General features: G+C 51.5%; 1 long non-coding RNA gene across 2 annotated transcripts; it reads right to left on the minus strand.

Annotated features, from left to right (window-relative positions):
* Positions 1 to 6,288: 6,288 nt before the first annotated feature.
* Positions 6,289 to 16,209, minus strand: LOC116270228. Of its 2 annotated transcripts, none has more exons than XR_004178155.1 (3): positions 12,188 to 16,209; positions 7,967 to 11,408; positions 6,289 to 7,247 (listed from the first exon to the last, which is right to left on the minus strand). It is a non-coding gene; the product is annotated as an uncharacterized LOC116270228 (long non-coding RNA). The 2 variants fall into 2 exon arrangements; XR_004178156.1 differs by lacking the exon at positions 12,188 to 16,209 and having other exon boundaries at positions 7,967 to 8,960; positions 10,658 to 11,858.
* Positions 16,210 to 17,038: the final 829 nt, after the last annotated feature.

Here is a 17,038-nt window from a genome sequence, read left to right on the forward strand (position 1 = left end):
TTTGCCAAGGCAGAATTGATCCCCGGAGGATATTATGTCTTTGCCTCGTCTAATCTTCCGCATCTCGGGAAACTCCGCCGCTCCTCCAGGGACACCTTCCCGCGGAGCAAGAGAGCTCATCTCCTGTTCTTCCTAATCATTCTACCAACTTTTTCCTCCTCCAATTTGCCCCATTACTTCAAGTCAAACCTCCTGTATCAGGTCTAACGAACCCTCACAGCCTCCCATTAACTAGTGCTGCTGGCTCTTATGACCTCATTCTGTTGTCAGCCAAATTGTCATTTAATATTATTTATTCCCACAGTTCTTCTTGACAGCCTGAATGCTGTTGCACTGCGCTGTGCGGGTAGTCAGGTGTTCCTAATCCTCAGACAATGCTTGTTTTCTGAACCCTTTCTGAAGAAGGGGTGTGCTTGCTAGCTGCGTTTACGCCCTGCACAGTGATAGTTTGCAGGGAGCAGGCATCTAACGGCTCCGCCCTCCCTGGGCAGGGACATTGTCCAGAGCTCCTCTGTGCTCTGCGAAGAGCAGAGGGCTTACCCAAAACCCTCCTGGCCCATCTCAGCAGGTGCATTTGGAGATTAGAACTCCCCCAGAGCCTGCCTGATGCAAAACTAATGACTTCGAAGTTTCAGAGCCAGGGATGGGGCTGTGGGGACAGGAATGACCAGGACACACAGGGGTATTTCCAGGGCTTTCTGTGTCCATCATTCCAGGGCACCAGCCTCAGACAGAGCCCTCTTGACTAGTTCTGTGGCCAGGGACACAGAGCTCACGAGGGACCAGGTGTCTTCCTCTCAATCAGGTGCCCTGGGGCGACATCAGTTAGGAAGACCTCCAAGGCCCCCCCATCTGTGGAGAAAGCCTGAGTGCCTGATGTGGCTCACAAGCCGCTTCCAAGACACTATTGTGGCTGCTCGGGTGTGGGTTCCAGCTGTCCTGCCCATTCAAGGTTCCAGCCCCACCTGGCCTAGGTACTGCTAGAAAGGTGGGAGGGTCTCATCAGGCCACTGTGCCGGGTGACACTCGGGGGCTGCAGTGTGGGAAAGAGCCATGGAGTGCAGTGGGCGTCCCTGGCCACTGCTTGGTGGGCCTGTCCCCACTCCCCCACCCTCTATTCATGGGCTGCTGCTGTCTGGGTGGGATCCTCCAGGGTGTATCACCCATGGGAGCTGAGTCTGATACATTCTCTGGTTCTGTTCTTGCCTTCTGCTTCTCATCTGCTGCCTACTCTCCTACGTCCTCTTCCCTGAGCTTACACCACCCTCTCCGCCCTTCTCACACGGTTCCTGTTTGGCCCCAATCTCCACAAGCTGGCTTCTGACAAGGGGATGACCCCAGACCAGGTCCCTGTCCACAGCCACCTTGCTGAACTCAAGTCCCAGGAACCAGCAGCTAGGCAAAGCCTGGTCATGTAAAGCAAAGAGTGGCTCTTGAAGGCCTGTGTCCAGGACTACAGGCTCCAGGCGGTCTGCCTGCGTGAGACCACACCCCAAATAACACCTGAGGGGCTTGAGCAGGGACAGATGGGAATGGCTCACTGGTCACACCTTCGACTCTCACACAGTCACCTGTCACACACATTTGTCACTCACACCCTCGGTTCATCGAGTCATGGACATCGCGGTTCGTGATGCGCATCGCATCACCTGACCATCACGCGCGTTCATCTCAACATTTCATCATCATCGTTCATCATCACATCATCATCATCATCATCATCCGCGCTTCATCAGCACATCATCAGGTCACATCATCAGGTCATCATCATCTTTATCATCATCATCATTCATCATCATGATATCGACTGGCGCATCATCATCATCATCGCCATCATCATCATCATCATCATCGTCATCATCGTCATCATTTTATCACATCATCATCATTCTCGGCCATCATCATCATCATCATCTTTATCATCGTCATCATTGTCGCGTCATCATCATCATCGTCATCATCATCATCGCGCATCATCGTCATCATCACATCATCATCGTCATCATTTATCATCATCATCATCATCATCGCCATCATTCATCATCATCATCGCGTCATCGCATCATCCATCATCGTTGTCATCATCATCATCATCATCATCATCATCATCATCTTTATCATCATGCATCATCAAATCATCATCATCCATCATCATCATCATCATCATCAAATATCATCTCATACATCATCATCATCATGCATTTTATCGGCGCATCATCATGCATCATCATCATCATCATCATCATCATCATCAAATAAATAAATCATCATAAAATGTTTCGTCATCATCATCAGTAAATAAATATCATCATCATCATCATGAGTCATCATCATCATCATCATTCTCATCATCATCTGGTCATCATCATCATATCATCTCCGCATCATCATCATCTCATCATCATCATCATCATCATCATCATCGGCACATCATCATCATCATCGCCATCATCATAATGCATCATCATCATCATTTATCATCATCATCATGGCATCATCATCATCATCGCGCATCATCTCATCATCATCATCATCATCATCATCGTGCATCATCATCATGTCATCATCATCATCATCTCATCATCATCGCATCATCATCATCATCATAAATGCATCATCATCATCATCATCATCTCATCATCATCTTAGGGATTGACTGGTTTGTATCGTCTGGACTCGGTAGGTCTTATTTTGTCGTGGGTTCCGTTCGTGGTTTTGACTTATTGATGCACCCAGATATCGTCTTGGGATTATGGTTCCCTAATTCCCACGTGTTGGAGGGGACCTGAGTGGGGAATGAATTGGATGGGGCGGTTTCTCCATACTGCTCTCATGGTAGTGGATAAGTCTCATGGGATCTGATGGTTTTGCAAGGGGTTTCTCCTCTCACTTGGCTCTCCTTCTCTCATCTGCCACCAATTAGGACATGCCTTTTGCCTTCTGCCACAATGGTGAGGCTTCCCCAGCCATGTGGAACTGTGAGTCCATTGAATTTCTTTTTTCTTTATAAATTACCCGGTCTTAGGTAGGTCTTTATCAACAGCATGAAAACAGACCAATACGCTGAGATTGAGCGAGACACGGCGCCCATGAGCCCCCTCTACCCGTAAGAATCAGGGATTGGGCTCTGTAAGGGCGACCATGCTCTGTAGACATTAAGACTTCCCGGAGTTACCTCAGGGCCTTGAGAGGTTGGGCTTAGACCAGAGGGCAGGGCTCTGGAGCCCCAACCCTTTTCTGTAAGTGGCCTAATCTTCTTACTTAATTTTTTTTTTTTTTTTTTTTTTTTTTTTTTTTTTTTTTTTTTTTTGAGACGGAGTCTCCCTCTGTCGCCCAGGCTGGAGTGCAGTGGCGCCATCTCGGCTCATTGCAAGCTCCGCCTCCCGGGTTCACACCATTCTCCTGCCTCAGCCTCCCGAGTAGCTGGGACTACAGGTACCCACCACCATGCCCGGCTAATTTTTTGTATTTTTAGTAAAGATGGGGTTTCACCGTGTTAGCCAGGATGGTCTCAATCTCCTGACCTCATGATCCGCCTGTCTCGGCCTCCCAAAGTGCTGGGATTACAGGCGTGAGCCACTGCACCCGGCTATCTTCTCAATTTTTTATGTTGGACTTCATGGTTTATAATTCATGTTTGAGCGCCATGGGACCAGACTTTTCTGAGGTTCCTCCAAGGGTAGCCCTCCAGGACGGCTCCAAGTCAACACATGGGTTCCTCCTCCTTCTGCAAAATCATTCCAGGACACAGATACTTCCCTGCTCCCTGTGGCCAAGTCTGACTCCTTCTTCCCAACTCAGCTCAGGAGTGGGCTTCTCCATGAAGCCTCCTGACAGCCGCACACTCTTCTTACCCTGGGACCCTCCCACCCCATGTCCACGCCCGGGATCCTCCTGCAGAGATGTGTCTGTCACAGAGTGGGCACCCCGCAAACCTCTGTAGATGAATTGCTGGGACGGCACCCCAGAATGCTGCTCTCGGCGATCTTTGAGTTCTTTTCAGTCTCTGACCCAGATGGGAGTATGGAGGCATTACAGCAGTTGCCAAGGGACCCACCTCATACACCTCTGTAAAATACCTTTTCTGTTATAGGTCTCAGCAAATATCTGCCAGACTGAATAGGGAATGGTCCTGTGTTTCACCAGCTCTGACCCCAGCTCCTTTGCTTGCTGGACACAGATCTGTGGCATAGAACCCTCAGTGAGCCTCCGGAGGGGCCACCCACAGTCTGTCTGGTTCTGGAGCACCTGCTACCTCATCTCAAAAATGCCACTGGACGGATTAACTGGACCCTGCGGCCCTTCTGATGTATCATTAGAGAAAACAAGTGAACTAGAAATCCACTGACTTTAACCTTCCTTCCCAAACACAGGCCTATCCATTGGGGAAATCTCTCGGCTGCTGGGTTTGTATTTCTTTTCTAACAAAGCAAAACAGTTACCTTCCTCTCCCAGGCACGGTGAAGAGAAAGATGACAACTTGGAGTGACTGGCTTATATCTCTCTGATCGTGCTCCTTGGACCAGGGCTGCTGAGGGAGATAGACCAATACAGTCCCAATCTAGCCAGATGCACCAGAAAGACCATGTGTTCAGACTCAATTCTGCACGCATCCCTGGGGTGGCTGCTCTGCACAGCCACAGGCTCTCTGGAGACCCCACCTGCCAGGTCCACTGTGCTCGAGTCTTCCTTCAACCTGGCTTCTCATCCCCAGAGCAGGACCTCTTCACTGCTTCCCACACTTTCTCCCCAGAAGGAGAGAATACGCAACAGAAAACAAAGGAGAAATAGGGAAAACAGCGGAACTCAGAAAAGAGCGGAAAATGTAAGTGAGGGATCCCAGGAAATTCCATCTGAAGCCTGAGTCAGCATCTCCCTTGTGGACTGTCTGCCATTCCCCACCGCTTTCAGGGAAGGTTGTCTCCATGGCAATGGGGACCACCTAGTTAGTTCCCAACTCAGTCTATCCCAGGAGACCCTGAGCAACAGTCTCTCTTCGCCGTCACTCCTGCTGGCCCCCTGACTACTGGTCCTCATGGGTGCTTTCCAGACACCCACACCTTCTTGGCAAGCCAGTGCCATCGGCTGCCAGAAGGAAGACACGGAGTTTCCATTTCTAACTTGCCCCTGCCTGTACCCCACCAGCCTTACACCATTAGTAATGGCGACCCCCACCCCAGCACACACGTCTGCACGAGCACAGCTGGCCCTGGGCGAACTTGGCTTCACTCCCTGAGCAAAACTGAAGCAAGACAATTGCAACAGGGCCTTCCATTCCCCTCCCTTGCAAAAAGCAAAGTTTCTCTCATCTACTTTGGGAAGTCTGAGTGTCTCTTCTTATTCCAGGTTCGCTGTCCCACCATTGTCCTGCCCGGCACACCAGGAAAATTTAGCAACAGCAGAAATCCACCTTGGAAAATTTTGACCATGTTTCTGCTTTGTGAAACCTTCCTGCAAAATCATTGCCCTCCTCAAAACCAACCATCCTCCAGACAGTCTTCACCGTCAGGCTAGACACATTTCCCGCCTGGAATATCCACTTTTAGGCAGACTGAGGCGGGAACGAGGCAAGAGGACCGTCCAGCTCACAAAGCACAGGCCGGCAATGGCTGCAGTGAGTGGCCGCCTTCTGGGGCTGCTGCCTCGTCACACTGATTTTATTTTTCCGATGCTCTATGATGAAGTCTACCAATTAAAATATGCCGGTGTCATCATGTTTTGCCTCAAAAATAAGTCTCTTTTATCATACAAAAGAAAAATAGCATTTATAAAATAAAAGCAATCTTCCCGCTTACTTCCCGGTAAAAAGTCAGTGCACTTTTCCGGTGGACAGTTTAACGTGACTCACTGCGTGAAATACGCACGGCTTTTGACCCAGCAATTCCTCTTCTAGAAAGGTGTCATTAAGCAGATAACAGGGACTTCTGGTTAAACACGGTGGGCCTCACACAGTTTCATTCCTTCTCTCTCCTAATCCTCTCTAAAATGAAAACTAAAGGAATAAAATGTTGTAAATACACAAAAACAAAAACAAAAACAAAATCAGGTAAAGTTGCCAATGTAGTTCTGAAAGATGGTGCGTGGAGCTGAAGGCTGAAGTCCAAGCACCTGGGGAAACGGGGGCTGTTGGAAATCAAGCTCTACGCTCTGAAGAACCTGGAGAGGCTCCCAAACTTGGGCACCAGCAGCCGTGGGAGGTGGGGAGGCCGTGGGCTGAAAAGGAAGAGTGGGGACAAGATGTGCATGAGAGGCGTAGATGCCTGTCCCCCATCCCTCCCCTCCCCACATACCTCCCTTGCCCTGGCTACTGCTGAGGACGTAAGACATCCAGAATGACATGGAAGCTGTTAACAAAAGACCGGTGATATCTGTGGAGGCAATAGGAGAACCTTATTTTCTAAAAGCAGATACATTTTGCTTTTAGAAAAACCTGTGATTGTGGACACGCAGCCTTTGGTGTAAGACGCAGGTGGAGGGGTGGAGGATTGAGAGATGATGAAGGCAAATCGTTCAGAATAAGAGTTTGGGGGGCATCCGTTGCAGGATCCAGACTGAAAGGCCTTTAAGCAAGACATTGCCAGTGTCTCTGCATCAGCCTCAGGTGGCCTGTGGGTGGTCAATAGGGAATTTTAAGCCAAGGTCTAGCTCAGCACCAACAACAGGAGCTGGCCAGGCCTGACTGTAGAAAGGGAGGTGACACTTTCACAGCATCTTCCCGAGGACACAGAGTGGGTGGCCGCTTCCTCACCCTGCCATGACCGACCGCTTCTGTTTTAACTCTGAGTGCCTCGGGTGGCCACAGGGAGTCCCTTTTGTCTGTGGGCTGGGAGCACACTCAACAAAGCTTGCTTTCAGAAACACATGCCCGGTAGAGGTCGGCGGGGTGCGAGGTTGGAAACGAGATTAAATAAATGTCTACGTAATATTCACGGAGACCCCGGCTCTCTCCTGAAGCCCAGCTCCAGGAGCGGTGGTGGTCAGGGCACGGCCACACAGTCTTACCTTGACTGCTCGGGAAAAGGCCTGGCTGCTGCCAAACACAAGATGTATAGATAACCACAACAAAGCTGCCGGCTTCCAGCCCCGTCATGCTGCAGAGACCTCACCGCGGGCGGCCCCTGCACACGTGGAAGCCCCCAGTCAGGGCCAGTGCCTCTCTCCTCAATGCAGGCCGAAAGGCGTCTGGAGTGGGGAGAGCATGGCCAGCAATAGACACTGCAGATTTAGTGGTAAAGACGGGGGCAGAGCTGGAAAAGTGAAAGAGAGAGAGAATAAAATGAGAACAAGAATCGGGGTATGAGCTGTCAGGAAGACGCCGAGGAGAAAAGCCTGTCACAATCTTCTCATCCATTCTTCTGCTTTATTCAGACCGTCGGGTCCTCGTCTGGCCTCAAGAAGGAACAAGAGGCGGGGTATCTCAAAATTCTGCTAGGTGTTAACATAGTTTCTTCTTGGCCTTGTCGCTTTCTGCATTTTTATGACTTCCCAGTAAAACTCAGCATTCAGGGAGGGAAGGCAGGGAGAGTGGGAAGTGGGAGAACCCGGGACTGGCATTGGTGAGGGGGCTGTGCTGAGGTCAGAGGTGATCCTCTCTGGCCCAGTAGAGATCTAGAGCCTCTTGGCAGTCAGGCCCAGGTGAGTGAAATGAGGGTCAAAGCCAGGGCAGAGGGGCGTTGCAGCCTCCAGGGAGCTGGAAACAGGTACTGGTGGGAGGGAGGGGGGGGGGGGGGGGGCACAGGGAGAAAGGGAAAGAACTTCTATTTTAAGGTCCTGATGTTGAAAATTCTGATGAGCTCCCAGTAAAATAAGTAGAGATAAGACAATGGTCCTCAAGGCTGAGATGGAAAAAAGGTGGCCATGGAGGTGACGACAGCCTCCTCCCTTCCCAGCAGACAGGGAAGAGCGGCACGGTGAGCCAGAGGCAGATTCTGCCTCCCACTGCCTTTGGACTCAACATCGACCTTACCTGAGTTTCCAGCCTGCTGGTCTTCAGACTTCAGATCTCCCAGCCCCATGAGGGAGTGAAATAACTCCCTGAAATCAATCTCTCTCTCTCTCTCTCTCTCTCTCTCTCTCTCTCTCTCAGTTTCTCTGGAGAACTCAGACTCAGGTAGATTTTGGTCTGAGGAAGGTGAGAGCGAGTCATTCAGCAAGGGTGCCTTGAGCTTGGACTTCCCTGAGCCTGCACACACAAGGATCCACACTGGAGGGCTCGTCCATCTAGAGGAGTCACCATGGAAGCAGAGCGTAAAAATACAACTGAGAGGGGTGGTCGTGGAAATGTGTATGACTCACACAGGAACACCAGGATGTGCACAGGAGCACCAAGGATGAGCACAGCAGCATGGGGATGCACACAGGAGTACTGGGGATGCACATAGGAGCACCGGACATGCACACAGGAGCACTGAAGATGTGCACAGGAGAACCAGGGATGTGCACAGCAGCACCAGACATGCACACAGGAGCACCGGGCATGTGCACAGGAGCACCAGGGATGTGAATAGGAGCACCAGGGATGTGAACAGGAGCACCAAGAATGCAAACAAGAGCACTGGGGATGTGAACAGGAGCACTAAAGATACACACAGGAGCACCAGGGATGCCCACAGGAGCACTGAGGATATACACAGGAGCACAGAGGAGGCACACAGGAGCACCAGGAATGTACGCCCCACCCAGAGCCAGGAGGAGTCTGGATGGCTCCCTGAAAGTCATGACGCTTGGGTGAGTCGGTGAAACGGAGGGAACATTGGCACCTGAGTCCAGATGGCCACACTCACCAATTCCAGAGGCAGGTGCTGCACAGCAGGAGTGTGTGTGTGAAGGTGGCTGGGTGCAGGGGCAGAGGCTCAGTAGACACAGGCAGCAAAGGTGCTCAGGCACCTGGCATCAAGGGCTCACGCATCAAGTTGGAGTTTGGGTCTTACCCTGTGGGCTGCAGAGTGCCTCTGAATATTCTAAATAGAGAAGTGACTTGGTCAAGATTTTCACTAGGAATATATGTTATTATTTATTAGAGTCACCATATTGTGCGATAGGTCACCAGAGCTGATTCCTGCTACCTATCTGAAACTGTTCCCTTTGACTGGCATACCCTAAGAGAGGATTTAAATATGTTCTTCCATAAAGAAATGGCAAACATTTGAGGTGACAGGTACTTTAATCAGCTTGATTTGTTCATTCCACAATGTGTATATATACATATGCTGAAACACATTGTGCCCCATACATATATATAGCTATCATTTATTAATAAAAATATAACAAATTTGAAAACAAAAAAATTAAAGCATCTCCCCCAGGAAGATCTCTCTGTGATGGATTTGAGGGAGTGAAACCAGAAGAGTCCTCCTAGGAGGCTGTGGTGCTCCAGGCTGGAGACAAAGGTGTCCTAAGCAGCTGAGGCTGCAGGAGGGTAAGTGAAGGAGACAGAGTAACAGGACTTGCTGCTAAATAGCCCACCATGGTCAGGAAGGGAACCCAGGATGTGTGGACGTTCTGGTTTGAGAATTGCACAGTCTTTGACGACGCACAAGGAGGAGTGGGTTTGGGTCCAGCGAGGGTGGTGATGGGTTTCGGGAGAGGCGTGGGATAGTGAGGTGCCTGGATGGCCACACCACCGTGACCAATTTGCTTATGCAGGTCACACCCAACAGCGACAGAATCACAGGCTGAAGTAGCCACCAGAGCCTGGATGTGGCAAAGACGAGCCCATGAAATAATCCACACTGTGCACTGGTGGAAGATGACGGGGACGGGGCATCCTCTGTAAAAAGCAGGAAGGAGGAGGAGGTCCTCAATAGCATGGGGCTAATGACCTAGAATTCTACAGTCGTAGAACTCTATCACTTTCCAGGGTAAGAATGAAGGCTTTAAGGGGCTTTACTCCCATTTTACAAAGAGGGAAACTGTTACAGAGGGATAGCTTCTGCTCTAGCTCCAGTTCTGTGGATATGATACTAGCTCTTGGAAGTGACGTCCTGAACCTGACCCGATGAGCCTGAGGGCGTGCCCTGTGATACCCAAGACCTCGGCATGATCAAGGACACTTTCAGGGGGCAGCCGGGACCAGGAACCCTGAGCTCCAGGTCTGGTCTCCTCTCCCGCAGCCCCGCTGAGCCGGCACTGCCAGGCGTGCACCAGGACCAGGAACCCTGAGCTCCAACCTGGGCTCCTCTCCTGCAGCCCCCCAGAGCTGGCACTGCCGGGCATGCACCTAATGGCTGCTCACATTCTGTGTGACTTCCGCTGTGGGTGACGGGAAAAGGGTGCTACATTCCCTGGGCTGGTGGCTCAAGCCCAGAGTCAGCATCCGTTTTTAAATGATATACACATGACAGTTTTTATGGCATCCTTTCTGATATCAAATCCTCTCTCTTCACTTCCAACTCAGAATTAATTGAGAACATTTCTTCCTTAGATTTGATGCTCCTTATGGTTATTGAGGCCCATCTGCACAGGTAAGAAGCTTTATACAAGTAACCATAATACCTTGCATTTTTCCAGTGCGCATTTTTTCTTGAGAGATCAAAAGACTATGGCATCGCCCTCCTGTGCCTGAAAGGAAACATTTGCTCATGTGCCGTGGATGCACTGTGGGTGAGGTCGCACTTGCCTGCATGTGGAAGCTGCCACCTGACGCACACTTACATACCTTGCAGGGAACCAGCAGGGCAAACACCTCTTCCTCCTGAAGCTGAGTGGCTTGGACAGGCACGACGTGGCACCAGGAGCCCAAGGGGAGATCAGGGCTGCAAGAACCAGCATGACCACAGCCTTCCAGTCCAGAGGCCCGGGGTGGAAGGAGGGATTTGACCACACCATAGGCATCAGGAAACAGTCACGTTGCCTGCGATAGACTCACTGAAGATGCTCCAGCCTTGTCTGTGTGGAGGGACACAGGCTTCAGGGCAGGAGCACAGAAGGAGGTGGGCGCTGCACCACCCACAGGAGCCAGTGGTGAGGAACGAGGATGGGCAGAAGATTCAGGGACATGACCTTGGCTTCAAGGGCATCTGGGCTGTGAGGAAGGAGAGATGCTCTGGCTGGAGGCTCATCACCTAGGACACCAGGCCTGGAATGCAGGTCTCCATTCAGCCCCCACTCACTGCTGAGCCTCCTGCTTGGAACAAATAATTCCCAGAGGAGGAAATAAAGATGGCGCACAGAGCTGGGAGCGCTGTCCCGCTGCGCCACGGATCCAAGTGATGAGGGAGAAAGGAGAGGCTTTGCTTCCCTTCGGCAATCAAAGTTTAAAAGATGAATAATCCAGGTTGTTACCAGTGAGTGAGAGAGCGTGCTACATATATTGCCGTACGCTGATGGTAAAAGTCAACGTGGAATAAAATGATACAGGAAGCAATAGCCGTCAAGGAACTTTGGGGAACTTTTCCTAATTAAATAATCTAGAACAAGAATAAAACTGTATTTACCAGGATGTTCACCATATTGCTATTTATGGTATTAAAAATAAAAACAATACAGTGCCCACAGTTAGGGAAATGGTTCATGATAACACTTCTCTGCAATGTAAAGTGGACGTAAGAGCAAACGGGAGTTCACGCACTGAGAACGAGGAAATGGCAATGAATTGACATGAGAAGGACTGAACCAGCAATGACCTGCGCAGTGTGGTTCCTGGGAGAGGCCCAGGCCAGTGCGGAATCTCACAGCCGGAGTCAGAGCCACAGTGGAGCCTCCCAGAACCTCCCTGAGCTCTACCTTCCTGCTCTGTAAAGCAAAGATAGAAATGCTGGTCTCAGGCCAGGCGCAGTGGCTCTCACCTGTAATCCCAGCACTTTGGGAGACCGAGGTGGGCGGATCACTTGAGGTCAGGAGTTCATGACCAGCCTGGCCAACATGGTGAGACTTCGTCTCTACTAAAAATGCAAAAATTATCTGGGTGTGGAGGCGCATGCCTGTAATCCCAGCTTCTCGGGAAGCTGAGGCAGGAGAATCGTTTGAACCCAAGAGGCGGAGGTTGCAGTGAGCCCAGATCATACCACGGCACTCCAGTGTGGGTAACAGAGTGGGACCACGTCTCAAAAAAAGAAAAAAGAAAAGAAATAAAAAGAACGCTTGTCTCATGTGACTGGAGTGGAGATGAAAATCAGATAATGTATCAGAGGCATGGTGATCACATAATTACCATTAAGCACTTTAGATAGAAACCCAGATTTCCTACCTTGCGTTCTGGGTAGATAACACAAACCAGGTGTAGACACGGCGAAGACACCTGGAGTCCTCTCAAAGCCAGCTGGGGTTCTGTACGCAGGTCTGTGACAGAGGCAGCGGCCTGAGACCTCAACGCCGAACGAAACAGGGGCTGGGTGAGAGAGGGCCTCTGCAGACCTGAGCCCCTCCTGACTGGGCCCCCAGCACCTGGGAGGGCAGGATGATAAAACACCAGCTAAGGCTCTTTAATTGGTTATCTGCATGCCTGCCTTTAAGCCTACGGTTTTGTGAGTAATAAATAATCCATTTCAGAGTTTAGGATCATTCTCTCAGCTGATTTTGTGGCAGCCTGCCCTGTTATTAACAGGCTTTGAGGTCTGGAGCAAGACACTTTCCTTTTTGAACTCAGTTTTACTATCTGGCGAAATATGTGGGAAGACCCTGAGATGCAGGGTCCTTGCCGGGCAACTTTTTTTCCTCCTTCAGGCCTAGACCTAGGCTGGTCCTTGTCTTCACAGTCAGGCTGTGCCAAGGTCACAGTCAGGAGGACGCTCCAGCCCTGTCTGGTTCCTCTGCGTCCTCCCTTCCCCTCTAGAGCAGACTCTAATAATAATGGCGATCACGGTGAACCCTCCCCTGCGTCTTGGAAGGAGACAATTTAAACTAAGTGCAACTAAGGCAAAAGATTTCTCTTTTCTTTTTCCTCTTCTTATTTTTTAATTCTACCTCTCCAGTATAAGGAACACATTAGGAAGATAACAAGGGAATACGCATGGGAAGCAAAGGATTCTGGTTCTCTCAGAAGAGGGTGACCCCCACCAGCCTTCATTGTCCTCGGAGGGCCCGCATGTCCCACAGAGCTACTGCGGCCCTTGGTGGGTGTGGGCGTGGGGGGCTTGGAGTCGCTGGCTGGCAGTAGAGAGGGCTGCTGAGAAGAACAGCAGACATGGGCAAAATCCCCAGAACGTGTGCAGGGAGAGTGACTTTCGCACCCCACGGCTGACAGGGACGTCACCTGCAGGTCCCACGCAGGGCTGGCTCTTTACCTTCTCCAGAGTCCACAGCACAGGTGGCTCGGGCGAGGCTGGGCTCAGAGACAAAGGCTCTTTCCAGAGCCAGCCTCCTGCTCTTTCCCAGTACAGACAGCCCCCTCCCACCGTGCACTTGGAAATTTTGCCTCCCCACACCCGTACGTGCAAACCCACACGCAGGGTGGAGAGGCTCTCTGTCGCATGTCCCAGGTCTGAGGACATGACCGGAGTGGAGTCGGGGAAGTCCCCCAGGGGCAAGCACGGGGGCAGCTCTGTCTGCTGATCCTTCCAGTCTCCCTCTCTTCCGCCTCAGAGCTCGTCTCTTTGCTGTCCTTAGAAATGCAAAAAGTACAATTAATAATTAATGGAGTGAGAGCCTCTTGTCTGCGTTATTCAGTGCCCAAATGCTAGGACAGACCAACCCCGAGAGTGGCTTGAACCACACGGATCCTGAGCTGCACTTAGAGGCATGTTGATTTCCTCCCATCTCCCTTCCCTGGAAACAAGGGCAGGCCCAGATGCAGCGCACGGGGCCAGGCCAGACAAGGGCCCAGATGTAGAGCACGGGGCTGGGCCAGACAAGGGCCAACATGCAGCACATGGGGCCAGGTCAAACAAGGGCCCAGATGCAGCACGTGGGGCCAGGCTAGACAAGGGCCCAGATGCAGCGCATGGGGCTGGGCCAGACAAGGGCCCAGATGCAGCACAAGGGGCCAGGCCAGACAAGGGCCCAGAGGCAGCACATGGGGCCAGGCCAGACAAGGCTCAGATGCAGCACGTGGGGCCAGGTCGGACAAGAGCAAGTGCTTGCCATGTGATGGTGCACCTCGAAGGACCATCCTGATTCCAAGGGCCTGTCCATCTGCTGGATGATGGCAGGAGGGCCAAAGTGAGGCCCCGGGCTTTTTTTAGCGAAAGGTACTTTTGCAGGGTTCACAAACCAAGGTCATCATCACTGGACACCACGTCTCTCAACTTGTAGGGTGGCATTGTCTTTTCCATGTCACAGATGACTAAATGGAGGCACAGCAGAGTTTGCCTGAAAAGCACACTGCTACTAAGCTGTTCCATCAATTCTAAGGTACTCATTGAAAAATATATTTTAACATCAATGGCGTGTCAAATGTAGTTGATGCCATCTTTTTAGAGGTACATAAATATCTTATAGTTGATGGGATTTACTAAAGCAAATCTGGGATTAGCACACTCCCCTTCCGTTCAGCTACTACTCTGGTGCTCTGTTTGTTGGGAAGATAAGGAAACAAGAAGATGTGCACCTAGCAGGCTGTCCCCACCCGTCCCTGTGTGCACCACCTCTTCTCCTGCCTGGAGGAAGCACCTTCCTTAAATGAAGAGGAAAGGTCCACGGTGGTGGGTGGTGGGGGAAGACAGGATGCAAACCCTGCAGCCTGTGGAATCCAGCTGACTCAGCCTCTGCTGCTCCCTCTGTGACTGTGGGCAGGTTTCTGGGCAGTGGGATTAGCAATGGTGCTCCCAAGTGGGCCTCCAAGTACCCATCCCATCTCTCCATGCAGTCATCTGGCCATCCCTGGGAGTGGCCAGTCCTCCTCCCTCTCTGCTCTCTGAGCCCTGTCCTGTGCACTAGCAGCAGAGGCAGGGGCTCTGGATTGGCTTCCCAGCTGTGAGCACCTTAAAGGCAGGGGCTTTGTCATATTCATCCCTCACCAAGCCTGCAAGATGCTAAGAACACATCCATCCTTGCAATTTGAAAAACGGAGGAAGCATACCTGACTTCATTCCCTTGCTAATTTCTCATGATTAACTAGACTGATACGAGTATTGTGTTTCGCTGTGAAGAAAGAGGACCCGTATTATAGTTTGGCTATTTCAGAGTACACCAGGCACATTCGGCCAAGGCTTTTACTGAAAAATCTCAGCAGCCCTCTGTAGGAGCTGGTGCCTGCTCTTGCAGCCAAGCTTGGTTCTCTGCAGCCTTCTGAGCGCAGTCTGGCCAGGTTGGTTATGGCTGTTCCCCAGGCTGCTGTGGAAGGCTCTTGTTGGCTCAGGCACCAAACCCTCTTTAAAGTCACAGTGGTCAGGGTCACAAAACTGGTTTTGGAGAAAATGATATAAAACTGACTGACGTAATCCCCACCCCTTTTGCCCCAAAAGGAGCAGGGTAAGCAGCAGGCACTAGGGGGCTGCAGCCTCAACCCACAAGGGTGAGATCTTGTCACACAACAACCTCATCTTTGGAAGGGTAGCAGGTGCAACGTTAGACTTCACAAGCCACACATGGCACTCAGCACATGGGAGCCCAGGGCCCCTGTGGCCTTCCCCTGTGTTGCCTGCGGGCAGAGCTCCCACCTCTGCCACTGCAGTCAGGAGATGGCAAACCCCAGCTCTCTCCTCAGGACAGCGCCTCACCCATGCTTTTCACGAGGAGGAGGATAAAATCCACCCTTCAGCGTTGTTGGGAAACTAAATGAGACACCGTGCAGGGGCACGGCAAGTTCCATGGAGGCCCTGGAGTTGCTGCTGGTTCATTCCTTTGTGTCTTCAAGATCCGGGCAAAACAAGCAAGCATGGGATGGGATGGGACGGGAGCAGCCGTGGGGTGCGGCAGGCTGCCCACTTCCCCAGCCTGGGTCTCTGCCCAATACCTCAGACTCCATCCTGCCTGGCAGCTAAAGTGGCTCTGCTGGCTCCTTCCAAGAGCTCTCAGCCGCTATCGATTATAGACACTTTGCACGAGGCCGGTAAGATAGGAGGGAGAGAACGCAGCAGCCATCCAGAAATAATTAGAAGAGAAAAGGACTCCCCAGATCCACCTCCTTTCTGAAAAGCCTGAGACCAATGCTCCCTCGTCCTCCACCCTCTCTCCATCTCATACACACACACACACACTGATTGCCAAAAAATGTGTGCTGAAAAATCAGGTTGGCGATTGTGTTTGATCCCGGCTTCTAGCTGTCTTTCGGAAGGGTCTGCGGTCAAGGACATTCCTTTTTTTTTTTTTTTGAGACAGTCTCACTCTGTCTCCCAGACTGGAGTGCAGTGGCACCATCTCAGCTCACTGCAAGCTCTGCCTCCCGGGTTCACGCCATTCTCCTTTCTCAGCCGCCCGAGTAGCTGGGACTACAGGTGCCTGCCACCACGCCCAGCTAATTTTTTTTGTATTTTTTTTCAGTGGAGACGGAGTTTCACCGTGTTAGCCTGGATGGTCTCGATCTCCTGACCTCATGATCCGCCCACCTCGGCCTCCCAAAGTGCTGGGATTACAGGCATGAGCCACCGTGCCCGGCATTGTCAAGGACATTCCTGAGCGATATCTTGGCCACACAGGTTGCCGTTCACTCCTCCCCTCATTCCTCCTTCCCTCCCTAGGATCCCACTTCTTCTTTGTGGATAACTCTGTCCTAGGAACAAGACTGAAGCGAGTAAGGACTGCACGCCGGGCGCTGTCCTGAGCGTCCTTCCCATGAAAACCTTGCGACTTGGGTATGAATAACCACGTTACAGATGAGGAAACTGGAGGACAGAGAAGGCAAGTGAAGTGCTGGGGTGACTGTTCATCCACGACCAGCAGATTCCAGCAAGGCTGGGCTCTTCCCGTGACCCTGTCAGACCCCTCCAGCCGGGTGGAAACGGGGCTCTCAGACTTGCTGGAGTCTTTGCATCCTTGTCAGAAGTGGTGGGCTGGGAGGGATCTGGACCATTGGAACCCACACTGTGCACTCCGGCCTCACGCTCCACCTGAGCCCGCTGAGGCCTGAAGAGAGGAGGCGGATGCAGGGAGTTCTGACCGTGGAGTCAGACAGAGCCTGACGGTGGGGACCGGCCTGTTACTTCCAGATTTTATTTGCTTT

The sequence above is a fragment of the Papio anubis genome, chromosome 14 (assembly GCF_008728515.1).
Source record: "Papio anubis isolate 15944 chromosome 14, Panubis1.0, whole genome shotgun sequence".
Classification (NCBI taxonomy): Eukaryota; Metazoa; Chordata; class Mammalia; order Primates; family Cercopithecidae; genus Papio; species Papio anubis.